At 44.1% G+C, this 17181-nt stretch overlaps 1 protein-coding gene across 1 annotated transcript in view; it reads left to right on the top strand.

The window, feature by feature from the left end:
- The first annotated feature begins 4726 nt into the window (after window positions 1-4726).
- TNFRSF19 (TNF receptor superfamily member 19) overlaps window positions 4727-17181 on the top strand; it is a 166472-nt gene continuing 154017 nt past the window's right edge. The window contains exon 1 of the mRNA XM_069202244.1: window positions 4727-4839. The gene's annotated coding sequence lies outside the window, so the exon portion shown is untranslated. The remainder of the gene's footprint in view (window positions 4840-17181) is intronic.

The raw sequence follows: 17181 nt of genomic DNA, 5'->3' as shown, positions 1-17181 counted from the left end.
GGCAGCAAGATTTTGCTGCAAACAGGCCTGTTTATGGTTGCAAAGAGCCCAAAGCTTCGGGATTTCTCCTTTTCTTTTTTGTAATAAACGTTCTGACCAACTGGTCCAAGTTTTGCTGCAGGTCTTTCATGTACAGGGTGACATCATCTGCATACATAGAGATGAGGATACTATTGGGTATGAAGGACAGACCTTGGTGTGAATGGCGTTGTCGTAGCCGGGTCCTGAGCAGCTCCATAGTCATGGTGAATAATATGGGTGACAGGGGGCCAACCTGTCAGGAGCTTCTTGTCACAGGAAAAGGGGGGTGACAGATCTGTTAACCCACAGCGGGGCAGTGGATTGGGTGTACAACAGATGAATAGTCATAATAAACAGAGGGCTGCGACCAAGACGTGTAGGGAGTGCAAAGAGATAAGGGCACTCAAGAGAATGGTCCGGGTTGATGGTGTGAACCAGAGCAAAGAAGGTGCACAAGTTGTGAGGGGATTTCTCCTTTTCTTCAAAGAGGACCTCAACTGATGCCACACCAAGGTTCCACGGCCTGCAAGGCACCTCTTTGGGATCCGGAATTCATTCCAGCAGAGGCCAGCAGGGCTCAAGCAGGTTCAGATGCAGGTCCAGGCAGGTCCAGTTGCTGCAGGTCAGCTGGGCAATTATAGAAAAGTCTCCAGAGCTTGTTGTGTCCCTTTAGCTTAGACCATGAGGTCAGTCAGCTTACCCTTTGAGTCACTTCTGTCTAGGATGAAGGGTGCAGGTCCAATCTTCCTTCTCAGCAAGCAGGACAGGCCTCAGGCAGCAGGGTATCCTTCTTCTTTCGTTTAGTTTAGTTTAGTTTAGTTTAGTTTAGTTTAGTTTAAAAGATTTATAAAACGCATAGCTACCCAAAGGCATCCCAGCGCTAAAAAGGAAGTGACAACTCCGACACAGAAAATAAAACTATATGAAATATAAAAAAGTTAGGTCAAATAAAGGAAGGTCTTTAGTTTTTTCTGGAACAGGAGTTCTAAGGGTTCTTACTGGAGTTCTAGAGGTAAAGCGTTCCAAAGGATCGCTGCCTTGACTGAGAAGGAGTTACCTCCCCACGATGACCTCTTAAACCGTGATATGTGAACTAGCTGGGTGGTGGAGGATATCAGAGTTCTTGTAGGGATATAAGGATGGATGCTTTGTCTGAGAAAGTGGGGGCCTTTATTGTGCAGAACTTTATGTATCAAGCATAGGGCATTAAAGCGAATCCGCTGTTTTATTGGTAGCCAATGAAGAGAGGCTAAGGCTGATTTGGCTGATTGATGTCTAGGAAGATTCATGAGTAGTCTTCCTGCCATGTTTTGAACAACCTGGAGTTTCATCACTACATAGTCGGGGGAGCTAAGAAAAAGGGAATTACCATAATCCAGTCGAGAGAGAATCATGGCTTGGATAAGAATTCTTCTGGCCAGGGGGGGTAACAGCTTAAAGATTTTCCTTAAGGTTCTAGGGAGGCCAAAACAGGAAGAAGACATCTTTTTAGCTTGCTGCTCCATTGTGAGACGACAGTCCAGCCAAAAGCGAAGGCTCTTTATATGATCCTTGGGAGACGGAAGGTTGCTGAAAACCTCTGGGTATTATACAGAAAGATTAGAAGGAGCACCATTGCCTACAATCATCACCTCTGACTTTCTGTCATTAAGTTTCAGTTTGGACATATTCATCCATTTGCCAATGTCAGCGAGGCAGAGAGAAAGATTTGTCAAGGAAGGGTCCTTGGCATTGGAAAGAGATACAACTAGTTGGGTATCGTCAGCATATGTGACCACCGAAAGGTCATATGGTTCAACAACTTTAGCTAGAGAAGAAAGATAGATATTAAAGAAAGTAGGGTTCAAAGAAGAGCCTTGTGGGACACCACAAGTGAGGGGAAATATATCAGACAGAAAAGAACGATCAAGGACTTGGAAGTTTCTACCATTCAGGAATGAAGGGAACCAAGCTAATGCTGTACCCTCTATCCCTATATTGGAAAGCCTATGTAGGAGGGTATTGTAATCTACAGTGTCAAAAGCAGCACTGAGATCAAGTAGAATAATGGCTGCGTGACCTCCATGATCTAACAGTTGAGTGGTGGTTTCAGTAACTGCCAGAAGAGCCGATTCTGTGCTGTATTGGGGTCTAAAACCCATTTGCGTAGAGTCCAAGAGTTCATGATCCTTGAGAAAGCATGTCAATTGTTTGTTGATGTGCTCTTCCTTTATTTTGGTTAGGATTGGAAGGAGAGCAATCGCCCTGTAATTACTAAGCAAGATAGGGTCAAGTTTGGGGATTAGTATCTGCATGTCCAGGAGTGTACTGAAGAGTGGGTCTGAGGGTCCCCTTTTATACCTGGTGTTCACTTTGAAGTGGGGAAAAAAGTTTCTGGAGTCCCCCCTACAGAGGTGTCTGGAATTTCCTGACTCCTTGCCCTGGTCACAGCCTGTCTGGGGCACATTAGGCTAGTGTGAAATCCTTTTTGTGTGAGCTGAGCCAGTGCATTTGAAGTGCAAGTGTAGTAGCTCCATTTATTGATCATGCCTCAGATGTCCCTTCCAGGCACACTAGTCCTTCTACTGTGTGCCTGTTTGGGGGTGGGGGGAATACACAAAGGCCGACCTCTAATTACACCTGGTCATATGACCCAGGAACAGGCGCTGCAGGCACCAAATGGTTGGGACAAGAAAATGCCAACTTTCTAAAAGTGGTATTCTCAGAATTATGACTTGAAATCTGACTTTACCTTAAGAGGATTTAACTTGCAATTCCTCAGACACCAGAAATCAAAAGTTATCACCTATAAAATGTAATAATATGATAACCCAATGTTATCCTATGGGAGAGCTAGATGTGTGAATTCTTCACTACCAAGATAAGTAAAACTTAAAAGTACATATCCAACTTTTTAAACACACTGCATCCTATCCCATGGGCTATTTAGAGCCTACCCTAGAGCTGGCTTATATGTGTTAAAAAGGAAAGTTTAGGCCTGGCAAATGGTTAATTTTGGCAGGTCAAAAGGGCAGTTTAAAACTGCACACATAGGCTGCAATAACAGACCTGGGACATGTTTAAAGAGGGTACTTAAATGGGTTTCACAGTAAATGCTGCAGGTCCACTAGTAGCATTTAATTTACAGGTCCTGGGTACCTGTAGTACCACTTTACTTGGGACTTATAAGCAAATGAATGATGCCAGTTGGATGTAAGCCAATTGTACTGTGTTAAAAAGAAAGAGCACAATCACTTTATCACTGGTTAGCAGTGGTAAAGTGCATGGAGTCCTAAGGCCAACAAGAACACAGTCAGCAAAACAGGAGGAATGGATGCAAAACGTTTGAGAATAGACCACCCTAAGTCTGACAGGTCTAAAGCATACAATTCGGCCTGGTTTGGATGTAACATGTATGTGTTACAATGAAAGGTCTGCCACACACTACAATTTCACTGCTGGGATTATTGTGTTTTAACCTACTTGCTGCTTTAAAGCCTAATTATCTTCCCGGGCTTCAACTATATCCTTCTCTATAGCTTATAAAATGATTCCCTTATCAGTGAAGGGGACCTTCAGCATCCATGACAGCTAGGTGCAGGAAGATTGGAGGTTTTTCAACCTGTCACCCCTCTCAATTACACTAACTTGAAAAGTTGTAAATAGTTGTTGGCAATTACGGTACTCCTCTAAAGTGATACAAACCTATTTTTAATTGTATTTCGAATATCACGAAACTTTAGGAAGTCAGTAGTACCTTATATTTCTTATTTGTATTCTCTCAGTGGCATAGCAAGGATACCTGGGCCCTGGTGCAAGCAAGGAAAAAGGACTCTATGGCTGCTTTTGGAGTAGTAAAATACAATAATGATGACGGTTCGATAGGCCACAGTGGCCCCTAATCCTGGTGCTACTGTTCCTGCTGCTCCAATAGTGGCTATACTCCAGTTTTGTTCTATATATTGGTTACATCAATAATACATTGGTCAAATTATGAGACAAAAAAAATATTTATTCGTTATTCTTCTTTATAATTTGATCATGTGGAATCTTTACATGTGAATTCAGCAGTGTTGTAGTTCAGCCAACATGTGTTTCGTCCTGCTCGACATTAAACCTGGGGCTTTCTCGAGGATGAAAATTTGGTTGTACAACAAGTAAGAATATATTTACAGTAAAGTTACGGCAATAAGATATTTGTACAATATGATTTACACAGTGCAGTTCGCACTTGGGGCACCACAAACATGAAACACAGAAAAAAAGGTGAAAAATGATAAAGTGCTGCGTGCCTAGTCGTAGGACAACATAATGCAAATATTTATTACACAGCTCCTCGAACACTCCCCATAATATAACATGACGTATGTTTTGTAAAGAACACGCTCATCCTTTGGCTTCTTGCAGAGCAGATGTTCTCTTCTGCACAACACCACATAGGCTCCCATGGAAGACCAGTTTCCGAGAAAAGTTCCTGCTGCTTAACTATCAGTCGTAAGCAGACCCCAGGGAACAGGCCTCCGCCGTCCTTCCTACCTCCCAACTGCTGCAAAAGACACTGGCGAAAACCGCCAGTTTACAAACTGAGAACACCCGTCGGGGTGATAAATACAGTTTGGTGGGCGTGGGCGATCTCTTTGCTGGCTGTCTCAGTCCTGAATGGGACACCGTGATAGGCGGCTGTCGAAGGAGGGCGGGACGGGGAGTCTCCAGGCAACGGAGCTCGCGGCGTCAGAGGCAGCATCAGCTCGGAGTCAGTACAGAGCAGGGAGCGAGGAGGCGCTGTTACCGCAGCAGCAGTTCCGAGGACGGCAGCACCGCCCACCCCAGCGGCAGCAGGTGAGGAGAGCAGCCACCAGTGTGTATGAAGTCCAAGAGGGACCGTGGGCGCAGCAGCCGTGTTCAGCTGTGTGCTGTCACAGTCCCTGTCCCTGCAAGCTGTGCGTGCCCGCTAGAGCCGACGTAGCTCCATGGATAGAGCTAAGTGTGCGACGGGACTCCGCAGATCAACTCTAAGCGCACTACAGAGCTCTGGCCATGTGAAGGAACGAGCTGCAAAAGCAGATGGAACACTCCCACTGCCGAAGTTTCTGCTTTGGATTCGGGCACCCATGCATTTCCACTTTGCAAACCGGTGCATGCTCTTCTTTGGCACCCAGTGGGAGCCAGGCTCTTTCAGTTCGCAGATCGGTGCATGCTCTTCTCTGGCACCCAGTGGGCTGGCACTCTGAGAACCTCTAGATTCCCCAAGGAGAGGCACCCATCTCATGGCACCCTCCAACTTAGAAATATCCATCTCCTGGACCCCGAAGCACTTGCATGCCAACTTTTCCCGAGGCTTCTCCAAGGACAGAGTCCCTTCGGGTACAGGGATAAAGACGCCCATCAGCCAGCCCGGTGCTACGGACCGGATAGCGGATAAGCTGAGTTGTCATTTCTCCCCTCTCTCTGCGCAGCCCCCAGAGGTGTGCAGAAGCCTTGCCAACCTTCACACGTCTATATGCCCTACATGTAGCGGATGCTCTCGCAATGCGAGAGCATCTGAAGTGAGTGCTATGTTGTGGCATCCCTGCAACTCTTATAGCCCCTGAAGGGTCACACATGCCTTTGGCACCACTGCTGACCCCAAAGAAGTGCACGTGCCCTGTGAGAGCTCTCGCTGCTAGGCCATTGCATGGCCGTCCTCCACTTCTAGCGCTAGAGCATCTTCAGGTAACTCCACGCCATGGCGCCCTTGAATCTAGAGCCCCTCGAGGGGCACGTTCCCTGTCATCTATCCACTCCTGAAGCTACCACAGGGGTACATTAGCCTTGCCACTTCCATAGTACCTTAGGTCCCCTTCCGCTGCTACAGCAACTGCAGAGGCAACTATGACCCGGTACTCCTCACCTTCTGCTGCAGCCTAAGTGGGCGCCCTAGTCCTGGCACCACTTCTAGAGGCCCTGTACAGATACCTGTGCCCTATCATCGCTCCCACTGCTTGAACCTCTGAATGCACTGGGTCCCGTCCCAGTGCTAGAGCCAGTGCAGAGGGCCCAATGCCTGTAGCTCATACAGATCCTAGAGACGTTTATATTCCCGCGTGCCAACCACAATGCTGACTTACAACAAGTTAAAACCCCTTCTATACCATCCCTTCTTCCTCACTGCGAATGTATACCAATGCCCCCCTTCTGGTCCACCACCGACTCACTGCGTGGTAAGTTGCGAGTTTCAGTCAAACGTGTTCACGTCACACTGTGTGGGTGTGCACATGCATACCCCACTGTGGGTGCCAGACATTCCTTCCCGGCCTTAGCCGTGTATGCCTCCTGCCCTCGATGCCTCTGACGTGCCAGGCTTCCCAGTGACCCCTTGGCGGCAGCTGTACCACTCCAGCAGTCACCACCTTCAGGCGGCACAGCTAGCAAATTGTTGGTTTGGGCAAGTGAGTTAGAGCGCGCCTTGGTGTCTCCGTGAAACAGGCCGTGCGCCCTGGAGATGCTTTTAATTGGAAGCTCGTGACCCAAAAGATTCCAATTAAACATGTTCGTGTCCAGTCCCCTTTCTGGAATCGCATCACTCGTTTCACATGTCTTTGTTTTGCTAATTAGTTTATCAGAGTAGATTGTACGCCAGTCAGCTTCAGTTTGATGCACGTGGTGCTGCTGTATGTTTTTTTTCTAGTTTATTTTAGTTGTGTTTTTCTTCAAACACTTCTGGGTTGATTCTTTAATTGGAGCTGCTGTGCTGTATTTCCTTTTTGGCCGCAGATTCTATGTGGTGTTTCATGATTGTGTATTGTTTGAATTGTATTTGTATAACTAAGGCAATTAAAATGGTTTAATCAGAAATGCTGATGTTTTGTGACTGGTGGAACCACTTATTTCTGGTACAGCTGGTATCCACTCCCAGCACATATAATAATTGTCGCCTCTTAGAAGGCACAGCAAGGTATTTTATGAGTTGTGTTACTAGCAAACGTATCAAGAGAAACTTGGCATGAATAATGGTTCAGTGGGTTGAAAATTTGCTGTTGAAACGTGACATGAGGGGCACATCACAAGTTCAAGTCCTGGTAGCCTGGCCTAGCTTTTCCTTCTTCTGAGGTGGATGAATTGAGGTTAAATTGGTTAATACCATTGAGTTTTACTTATAGCGTTTTGAAATGGCTGAAGTCTGACACAAAGAAGGCAGCACTCAATGGCGGTTCAGTTAAGGTTCGAGGACATAATCCCTAATCCACATAAAATGCCGGATTGAAGAGGAAAATGGGATTCCTAGCCTAACAGTTTTTTTTTCACCTGTGAGCAGAAATACCCATAATTAGGGTCCACCATCTTTTCCACTTGTTAATCAGATTTAGTTCTAATAGTTATTTTTACTGTTGGGCCAAACTGTGGTAAATTTTACAAACTTGTAAGGTTGTGGGTATTTACAAACATTTTGCAGGTCCTTTCACATGTTGGAAAGTTATTACTGCAAGGAGATAGGAGAATGTCTCTTTCATAGGTGGAAATGTAATGGGAAAATTGTAATATTTCATAGAAATGCACATCTGCACATTTCAAGTTTGCATATTTCAACCACCTATATTCCAAGGGAATATCTGCAGAGCAAACACTTCAAAAGGTTTGCGGAAATCGGACTGTAAGCACACCCACAATTCTAAGACTTTCATAGATTTACTATGCCTACTCATTTGACTTCTGAGCAATAGCTGAAAGTTTGTAAATCTATGCAAATTGTGGGCATAATGCTGCAATGCTTTAGTTAAATTTACACATTTTGTGTGAATCAGGCCTACTGAGTTTATGGTTGCAGCACCCTCTCATCTTACTTTCTTGTACCTTTCCTTACTTTTAACATATCATCCTCTATAACCAAGGCATAGTTAAGTTGTTATGTTAAACTGATTTGTATGGTGCAACTTATCACGCATTAGGGTATCTAGTCTGCAGTCAAAGTCTTTTTAGATCTCCATAGCTCCTCTCTTAGGCTTACAATCTTATTCTTTTATGTAGTTGATATTTATAGAGCACACCATCTGCCATCAACATAGCCTCATAGCGCTGCTGCTGTTTAGGGATGCTTCAGCATGCAAGCGTGGGGTTTCCATTACAGGCTGGGATGTGAGAACCTGAATCGCCTGTGAAGATAATGTTGCAGTTTTTGTGTTCTCGTCCAACTCTGTTTCAGTAGCAGTGTAATGTTTCCCGAGCTGTGGTGTGTGATTTTGGTGTCTAAGAGGTATGTTGACGCAATTAACAATTGCTTATGCATCTTTTAGGGAGGTACCTTGCTCTCGAATGATTAGGGCTACTGTGTGCCTGGTCCTCCTGGCTTAGAGGTAAATGCATTTGGGAGCAACTTGTTATCCCACGATAGGGCATAGCAGCAATGTGTTGGATGTATATCAGCTGTTGTGTCTAATACTTCACTCCCACCATCCAACAAATGTCAGTGCTACAGGGAGGCTAATCGTTAGCTTCTCTCAGCAAATGGTTTGTTTGAATTTCTAAAGGATCCTTCTCTCCACTACTGTCACTTCAGTGTCTTCTCCTTCCAGCTCAGGAACTTTCACAATACACCACCGCTGTCTCATAAAACAACTTCACCTCCATCATGTGCATAGGAACAAACCAGAGATGGAACAGCCTGGGTCCCTCCTACACACACACTGCATGTACCACATAGGCCACACACGAAAAGACAAAATTCACTTGGGATTTGTAGTGCTAGATACCTTTGTATCTGTGATTAAGAATAACTTAGAATGTGATTAGGTAACATGAACTATAAATCTGACTGCACTGTGGCTCTCTGCCAGTGCCAAATAACTCCTTTTTAGGGAGTCCAACAACCTTTTAGTGAATTTAAGGAAATCCCTAAATCCTTTTACTGCAGAGATGTTAGAACAGAGAGAAAATATAATTAAATGAGACTTTCCCTAAAGGAGGCTGCACCACCTTCTCTTGCACAGTAGGCAGGCCCTGTACCAAGCTTGGGATACTACAGATAGTTCACAAGGTCTGCCCTAAATTTAGCACACAACAAGCTCAGGCTCTTAATGTTTAAATGATTTGCATACTCCAACTCGCCTGTTTAAGTAATCTTACCTTACATAGAGCACAGCTCAATCTTGTTTCTTTCTTCCGCTTTATCGCAGGCTGTACACTATCTCAGAAAGCCTTTTTCTGCTATATTCCTAAAACCCTGCTTGAAAAATTGACCTTGATTTCCAACTCTTGATTAATTCCTCTGCTTCTTTTCCCCAGAGCCTTTCCTACCTTCCACCATCTTTTAGTCGCATGCCTGTCTGTCTTTATCTCTGTTATTGTATTTCTGCAAATGGCCCACATCTAAATTACCAGATCATAAGCTCTGCTCCTTTAAAACCCTATCCTTGCTATAACAATATTTAAGCTGTGCCGACCTATCTATTCATCTCACCAACCATATGCGTGAAGCCACATAAACTGCACTAACGATCACACCTAACTTCTATTTTTTTAATCTACAACAAAGAAACCTGAGGAAATGCACAAAATAGTTTCCTGAGAGCACACAATTAATCCCAGTAACCAACAATAACCACTTTATTAACCACTAACCTTGGGTTCCAGAATAGCTTGGTATTTGCTGTAAACCCTTCAAGCCTTGTCACGGGTAGTATACGCAATATAAATGCAATTACAATTACGAAGTACAGTTGGCTGGGTGTGTGTGGTTTCATGGTGGCAAGTGTTTGCATTCTTCACACTGGGTTTACCTGCGTAGCACAAACTAATTCAAAGTGCAAAGTAGTGCTCTCCATGTTAAGCACTAAAGGATCATAACAACAGTAGTCCCATTCCATTACTCCAGAGGGTGACGTGAGTAGACACCTATGCAACCTTTGCAAGGGAGGGATACCGCCTATATTTTTAATACATTTCCTGCATTTGTGGAAACATATATATTTATTGCAGTTACTGCCACGGTCCTGAAGCACTTCATTGTACATTCCATGTTTCATCCGTATGCAACGTTACTGTTAAGTCCAGATGCCATGTTGTGTGCTTCCTATCACACAGACATTTGACATGTTTATTAATAATGATATAATTACTTAAAACTGACATGATATGAATAAAAACAAGCCTAAAGACACAGGCACAATATTAACAGATACACTGTATACAGGATATTCTACAGGTGCATGATTTCTTCGTGCATTAACCTGTCTGTTTCTTAGGATCTAATACTTTGTTGATGGAACTAAAATGAGAGTTAAATTAATCCAGGATAAGATCTCATTATAAGTAGCCTGACTTTTCCGCTGAATACACGCTGGCCAAGCCGGTGCATGTGCTCAATGATGGTGACCTTTCTACTGCTTAAAATGTAGCACACAGTGGAAATGACTGGCGAACCCCACACTCTTTACCAGATTAAGAACATCTCAGCAAAGGTCTGCATATCAACCTGTAATAACAAGACAAAACCTCGGTAAAATATCCTAAATCATACCTGTGAGCATAGATGAAAATGCTGATGCACAAGCTGTTTGCACTGTAATACTAATACTACGGAAGCTGGGGGGGCACCTTATGGCAAAGTAGGGACACGTCCGTAAATACCCAGAGAGCTTCAACACGTTCTTATGCAACACCGGTGCCTGCTCTCCTCCAAGTTGTCCTTAATTATAATCACAGCCAAAACAGTTGTGAAGAGGAAGATGTTACAAATAAAGTGCTGCATTGGATGTTATTCCCTAAGGACTCACCATTCAGTCTGTTTAATAGACATGAGCACACCCCGTCCTTGATAATACAATGCAACAAATGAAACAGGGAGAAGAACACAGTTTAACAACACCGGGCGGATAAAAGATGAGTGTTCGTTCCATTCCCTGACAGCTTTTGATACCACCCCTTTAAATGCGCAAAGTGCCTGTGCTCAAAAGGCGCAGGTGAGTGGAGGTCGAACGTTTAGGATGCGATTCCTCCATTTGATTGTGCAACTGCTTTATATTGCTGTTTTGCAATAACAATAATTTTACCAAGCATGCCATTACTTGAGGGCTCTGGCCCTGCAAGCAGAACAGCAAGGCATGTTCTTACTCCGTTGGCGTTAAAGAGATTCTTTAAGAACCTTCTGCATGCCCTGACTATCGCACTTATTCTGTGTATTTAGCGTCTATTTAAAACAGCTGTAACGGAAAAAAGTGACGTTATCTCTCTCGCTTGCTGTTTCTCGTCTGTATCTCTGATTCGTTCGTTACTTCCTTTATTCGATTTCTCCCTTTGCATGCATCACTTGCTTCCTCTGTTTAACATTAGCTCTCCCTAACTCCATTTCTTTCTTTTCATATTATTTTTTTCCTCCCTCTCTTCTCTCTCTCACGTCCACCGCAGTTGGCACCGCTTCGATACCCATTTCGCTTCCATGGCTTTCCACCTTGCGGTATATCTCTCTCAATGCGCCTGTCATCCTGGTTAATTTTCCGTCCCATTGTTTGTTGAGGCGAGCAGGTTTCATGGCAGATTTAGCACTCAAAACACGCTGAACATCTTTTAAAAGCCTGCTCTTTGATTGTCTCTGTGTACCTGGAAAAATAAGCCTTCCCTATCCGACGAGCAAATATTTGAAGGCGGGCAGCGCGATAGAAAAGGGCACCATTTATCTGCTCCAGGCGCGCGTGCAGGTAGAAGGGATGGACACGCGCCAGGTGGCAGACTTAAAAAAGCAGGCCCGAAGGCAGCGGGGCTCTTTCCAACAGCCTGTGTTCAGCCAGGGGACACCGGGTCATTAATGGCCGCGTTTTCAATAAACATTCCCAGATTCCGTGCACTGCACAGAAGGCCTGGCACCAGGATAGGTCAGCATACGGTCCAAATCACACCGATTTTGATACCTTATGCTGAGGTTTCTGATAGGAGCGCACACAGTGCTTCTTCCAGGTCCTACAGAGACCCATCACGTGGCCATGGCACGCAGATAGGTCAGGCGCTTTCTCGTCAGATACTACTTTGCTTTACCTCAGTCGGCACACATAAATTATTAATGTAAAATGTCGGTGTGAAGCCTCATCCGTGCATACAATACAGTACTGTAATACAGTGGGCGTTGTTGTTCACACGTGCGTGCATGCGCACGCTAACCCTCTAGGAAGTGTTATTCTTTTCCGGACAGAAGCTGCGACGAGGGCAGACACTGAAGTAAACTTAGACTGGGCAGTACTTAGGTTAAGGGCAGAGTGAGTCTTTCCGAGGTTCTCGGCAGCCTGCCTATCACTAATGGCCGCGCACTTATTATTTTTGGGCCTAGTAGTGTGCCTCCTCACCCAGAGTTGGGTAGCGCCTATTTTAGTCCTCGCTTTATTTTTAGACGGAGCGGCCTTTCCCGCCCGGGAGGTCCCAGGAAGCGAGGGCCTCTGCCGCGTATTGTCCGCGCTCCGTGAGGCAGAAGCCCCTGCAGGCCGTAGAGCCGGGACCAGCATGAGCAGACCCCGAGGCCGGGGGAGCGTGCTCGGCGCAGGCGGCCAGGGCTGGCCCACGCCAGGGATCGGCATGCCGGCCCAGCCATTGAAGCCGGCGCGGTGCTGTGAAGTGCGAGCCCCAGATGTTCACGGCTTCACGGTGGGGGGAGGAATGCTTCCAGGCCAGATGAGACCAGGAGGGGGCTGTGCTGTTTACGTGGGCAGCTGTCATACCAGAGGCTAATCCAATAAAATTTAAGCAGCCTTTTCAGAAGTTTAGTCAAACCAGCTGGACAGGGGTGCTGCTTTCGGAAGAGGTGCAAGGACGCGGGATCCCGTCAGGGGTCGCCTTTGCTTACTAGTCTCGAGTTTGCTTAAGGGCGGCCTTTCGGCTGGGGATAAACCGATACCCACCTCACCTAACCACCTCAGATGAAACTTTATCACCAAAGCGTTTTAAAATAAAATAAAAAAAAACTTAATCCCCGACGCGTTAATTTATTTGTATTAATATACTCAAATAATGTGGCGGCGAAGGACCAAATTATGCATCAGGGATGACTAAGAGGCAAGAAAGACAAGTTCATCAGTGCTTAATATTTGTGTCTTGCATGTAAGCACACGCACGCCCTTTTAGTAACACCAACAATCTTCCTTCCAGAGTAAAGTAGATTATGTGCATAATATACAATGTTGCCCTGAGCAGAAGCATGCCTGCCTACTCGTACTAACTTTTGTAATAAATGGCGTGCCTCATTTATTCAGCGCATTCCAGTTATACTCTAAAACTTGTCTTCAGTTTAATGTTTATCATGTATTAACTAATATTATAGGGCCTCTGCAAGCTATTAAGAAAAAGAAAAGTCCAAAACAGTAGTGCAATACATTTATATTTATTGATCTGAGTGCCATCTTGAAGTGATGCCTACTTTTACAACAGTGTGGTACTAGCATGAATATGTAAGCACGTGGTATTTGTGTAGCACAAACCTAGCCTAAAGGCAGTGTAGCACTGTACATTGTCTAAGAGAAGGGCAAAGTTTGGTTGGAGGGCTATCTGAGGTCTGACAGCAGAAATTGACTTTTACCTTCTGGTGAATTCGTGCGCTTTAAAAATAGTGAAACAAAACATTCTAATTGGACTGAAGAAATAATCATTCTTTCAACATTGTGATGTTTATTGCTTCAGACAAAAGCCCTTCCGCAATCTGTCAGATGGGTATATTTACTCAATCAGGGCAAAAAAGTAAATTCTTGAAATGCCTAAGTGCAGCAATTAACAAAGACGAGTTGTAAACTTTCCCAGTGTCAGGGGGTGTAATTTAGATTCCCACCCAGGTGGGACACAGTTCAAAAGGCAGTCACAGAGCTGGAGAGGTGAGCACACCATAGGCGACTGATACTTTGGCTCCAGGCAGAACACGCTGTGCTGTTATTAAACACCTGCAAGGGAGCCTGGCATTTGTTTGTAGCCCTTTGATCATTTAGCAACTTATATTACCAACGCCCAAGGCTGAATGTCAGTCATTTTATTGCAGGGACTGAAGTTGGAACGTAGTTGCAGTGTTGGCTGTTTTTCTACGTGGGTGAGGCCGCTCTTCTCATCAGAGCAGGCCTTCTCGTTGATATTATGGGTCATGTAATAAAACAAATCATAATTAAATCATACATATAGATGGATACCTAATCCAAGAGGATGAGGGATACGCTATTGGCATAGTGCTTCCTCCTTATTTCTACCTCATACTAGGGTTTTCATCACTTGTGTGATGCCCTTGTTCACCATGAAGGTCTAGTCTCACTCCCTACTTCTTCTCCAATAAGTACATGCAAATAAGAGATATTACGCTCAGGATAGGATTTGAGTCTGCCTTCTCCATTCATTAGTCCACTCAGCTGTCATTCACATTTTGCTTACACCCACCACAGCTTACACCATGAAGCATTGGGTCACCTCGCTCAGCGGCTGGCTCTCTTGCACTGTGAATAATGGATTTTTTTCTGATCACATATGCACATCCGCCGAAAAACTTCACTGCCAAGGCTAGTGGAACAATACATTACTTTTCAAATGTTATTTTCTTTCAGTTCCTTATGTTTTTTAATTACTGTTGTGTGTTGACACTATTTCTTCAGGTAACAGTAATTCAAAGCCAGTAGTACATTTTATTTGACCAATGAGAATCTTATTTTCCCGTGAAATGCATTTAAACCTAAAATGTTTTTTTACTCCTTATAATTACACCTTCCATACTACTATCATTCTCTACAATGAAAAATCATTTTCATTAGCAGCATAAGGCTGCCACATTTAGGTATCAACATGTTTTCTTTTTTGTCTTCCTTTATTTTTTTGCAACATGCTTGGAGTACATTTTTATTACAGAAAATAACTATTGCACCAGCTTGGGAAGGTCAGGCCTATTTGACTTTGCCAGTGCTAGTTTTACAAGGGTACTCCCGCCAATTGCTTGCCCCCTTAGCATGCGTGTCACTTCATTTCAGCCCAGAGGAAGGGGGAAGTTGAGTTCTTCTTAAATAATTGCTTACAGATATCCCTAGAAGAAATGCATATTCAGATTTGTTATGAAAGACACATGGCCAAGGGAGCCTGCATTTGTGGCTGGTGTTAGGTACTGTCTGGTTATGCTGTATACATTCACAGACATGTGCATTATATGCATCCCTTGCCAGTCAAAATTGCATACTACTGAGTACACGCCCTTCCCCACCAAGCTAGATTTAGTATATGAATCAGTCCAGTTCCAGAACAACATGTGTAACACAGCGTACTGGCTTATCTTGGATTGTTTTTTCCCTTCTGTTTCAAATCATTCCCACTATCTCCTGGCTTACTTCAAGGGAGGCAGGCACACGTTTTCAGTTGTTTTTCTAGGTGTTTCCGTCACCGTTTATGCCAGATCCTTCCTATGCTATGTGAATGCATGTGTCCTACCCACTTGATTAGCATGAACCACGTGACAGGGGCTTTGCCCCAAGTATTCTATCGCTGGAATTACATTTGCCCCAAATATTCTATCACTGGAATTAGCTCTGCCCTAAATATTCTATCACTGGAATTAAAGTGATACCTTTTTTGATCCACTCCTGGAACCACCACTGATCTTTAATGAAAGACTCAAGATCATTCATCTTTGAACCCATCTCCTGACCTTCCGTACTCCGCGACATGTTCAATAGTGTTGGAATAGCAAAGCCACTGGGGGTGGTGGCTAGCAGCTTCTCTGGCAGTACCCGGAGTCTTCAGCTAACTTACCTACTCACAGTGACTGACTGAAGGAGGTAATAGCAGTGGCCTCTCAGGAGAGGTCGATTTACAGTCTGATCGATCAATTGATCGAGTGACTATTTTTGAATGGATATGAGAACCCTTACTATCGAAGGGCCCGGATGCTTTAGGCTGATCAACTTTATGAACTCAACTGAAGTGCAGGTATGCCAAGTGTATTCAATTGATTATAGTGCTAAATCTGGTGTGAAACATCAGGTCTGTGGGCTGATAATCCATCGTCTCTCGTTCCTTTTTCTCTAACTTCTATTTCAGTTATACCTCTACTTATGCCTCCCTTGGCATCATTGTTATCTGCACAGGTCACACCATTTTTCTCATCCTTCCCATTCTTTGCCTACTTTAAGAGATCTGTTTTGTTGCTGATTATTTACTGAGATTAGCTACAGTACACTTTGCAACCCTCAAAGGTGTGCAACCACTTTCTTGATTTGAGCCCTTTGTGTCAAGGGCATCATGCTTGTGTATTTGTGTGGAGCGTAAGAAAGTGCCTTAGAAGCTTCTGCCTTTATGACACTCCACAGCACTAAAACTGCACAGAAGGTATCCATACCTTTTTAGTTACTTGCTGGGTGGATTATGCACACAAGGGTATATGAACTAATTAGGATAAGTAAAGACAAAACCAAGCACTGGTAAAGGCAATAGTTCCGGCATTGGCTGGCAACTTTTTGGCTTTGTCAATATCTGTTTTGTTTTGTAATGGATTCTATAAAACCTTTTGTTGGGTGAACTGCCAGACACTGGATAATAGGAAAAAAATTGTGCCTAAGAGTAACATTACTTTTTTGGTCTCAAAAAGCACTCCTCACCCAGCAGCACTTGGTACTCAACGGAATAACTTTTTTTGTGTGGATGCACTCCTTGTGGTAGAGCAGAACACCATCACTTACAGTGAAGTTAGTCAGCGACTGAAGTATGCTGGCCCACTGCCCCATCCTACAAAATGTAGTGGGCAGAAGGCAAATGTGAATTAGATAACAACAGACCAATGAATTGAGAAGGTTGGTTAAACGCTCCTATAAATATGTTTCATATATATATTTATTTCACAAAGAAGCCACTCCATTAACGATGAAAGCCCGGTTTCCCCAGCCTTTCACCGCATGAATGACGCCAGCACCACCAATCCAGGTTCCAATTTTATTTTATTTCTTCTCATAAAGTATAAAAGTGCTGAGTGCAAAAGTCCAGAACACAAATGGCAACGCGTTTCGGCTTGAGACTTCGACTGGCCATAGAGTTAAGTGCTGAGTGAGTGTATGTAAACCATGTGACCACTCCCCAACACCAATTAAAAATCATGACCTACTTTTGATTCCTAATTAGTACACATCTTTCTTTTTGTCTTTACCTCTTTCTCATTATAACAAGTATAAATAGTTTAAAGTCTGAGGACCAGATTTTTCTAATGCCTTTTCTCGTTTA

The sequence above is a fragment of the Pleurodeles waltl genome, chromosome 8 (assembly GCF_031143425.1).
Source record: "Pleurodeles waltl isolate 20211129_DDA chromosome 8, aPleWal1.hap1.20221129, whole genome shotgun sequence".
In the NCBI taxonomy this organism is placed as follows: domain Eukaryota; kingdom Metazoa; phylum Chordata; class Amphibia; order Caudata; family Salamandridae; genus Pleurodeles; species Pleurodeles waltl.
The sequence above is the reverse complement of the archived record's forward strand: the minus strand, read 5'-3'. Positions and strand labels throughout refer to the sequence as shown.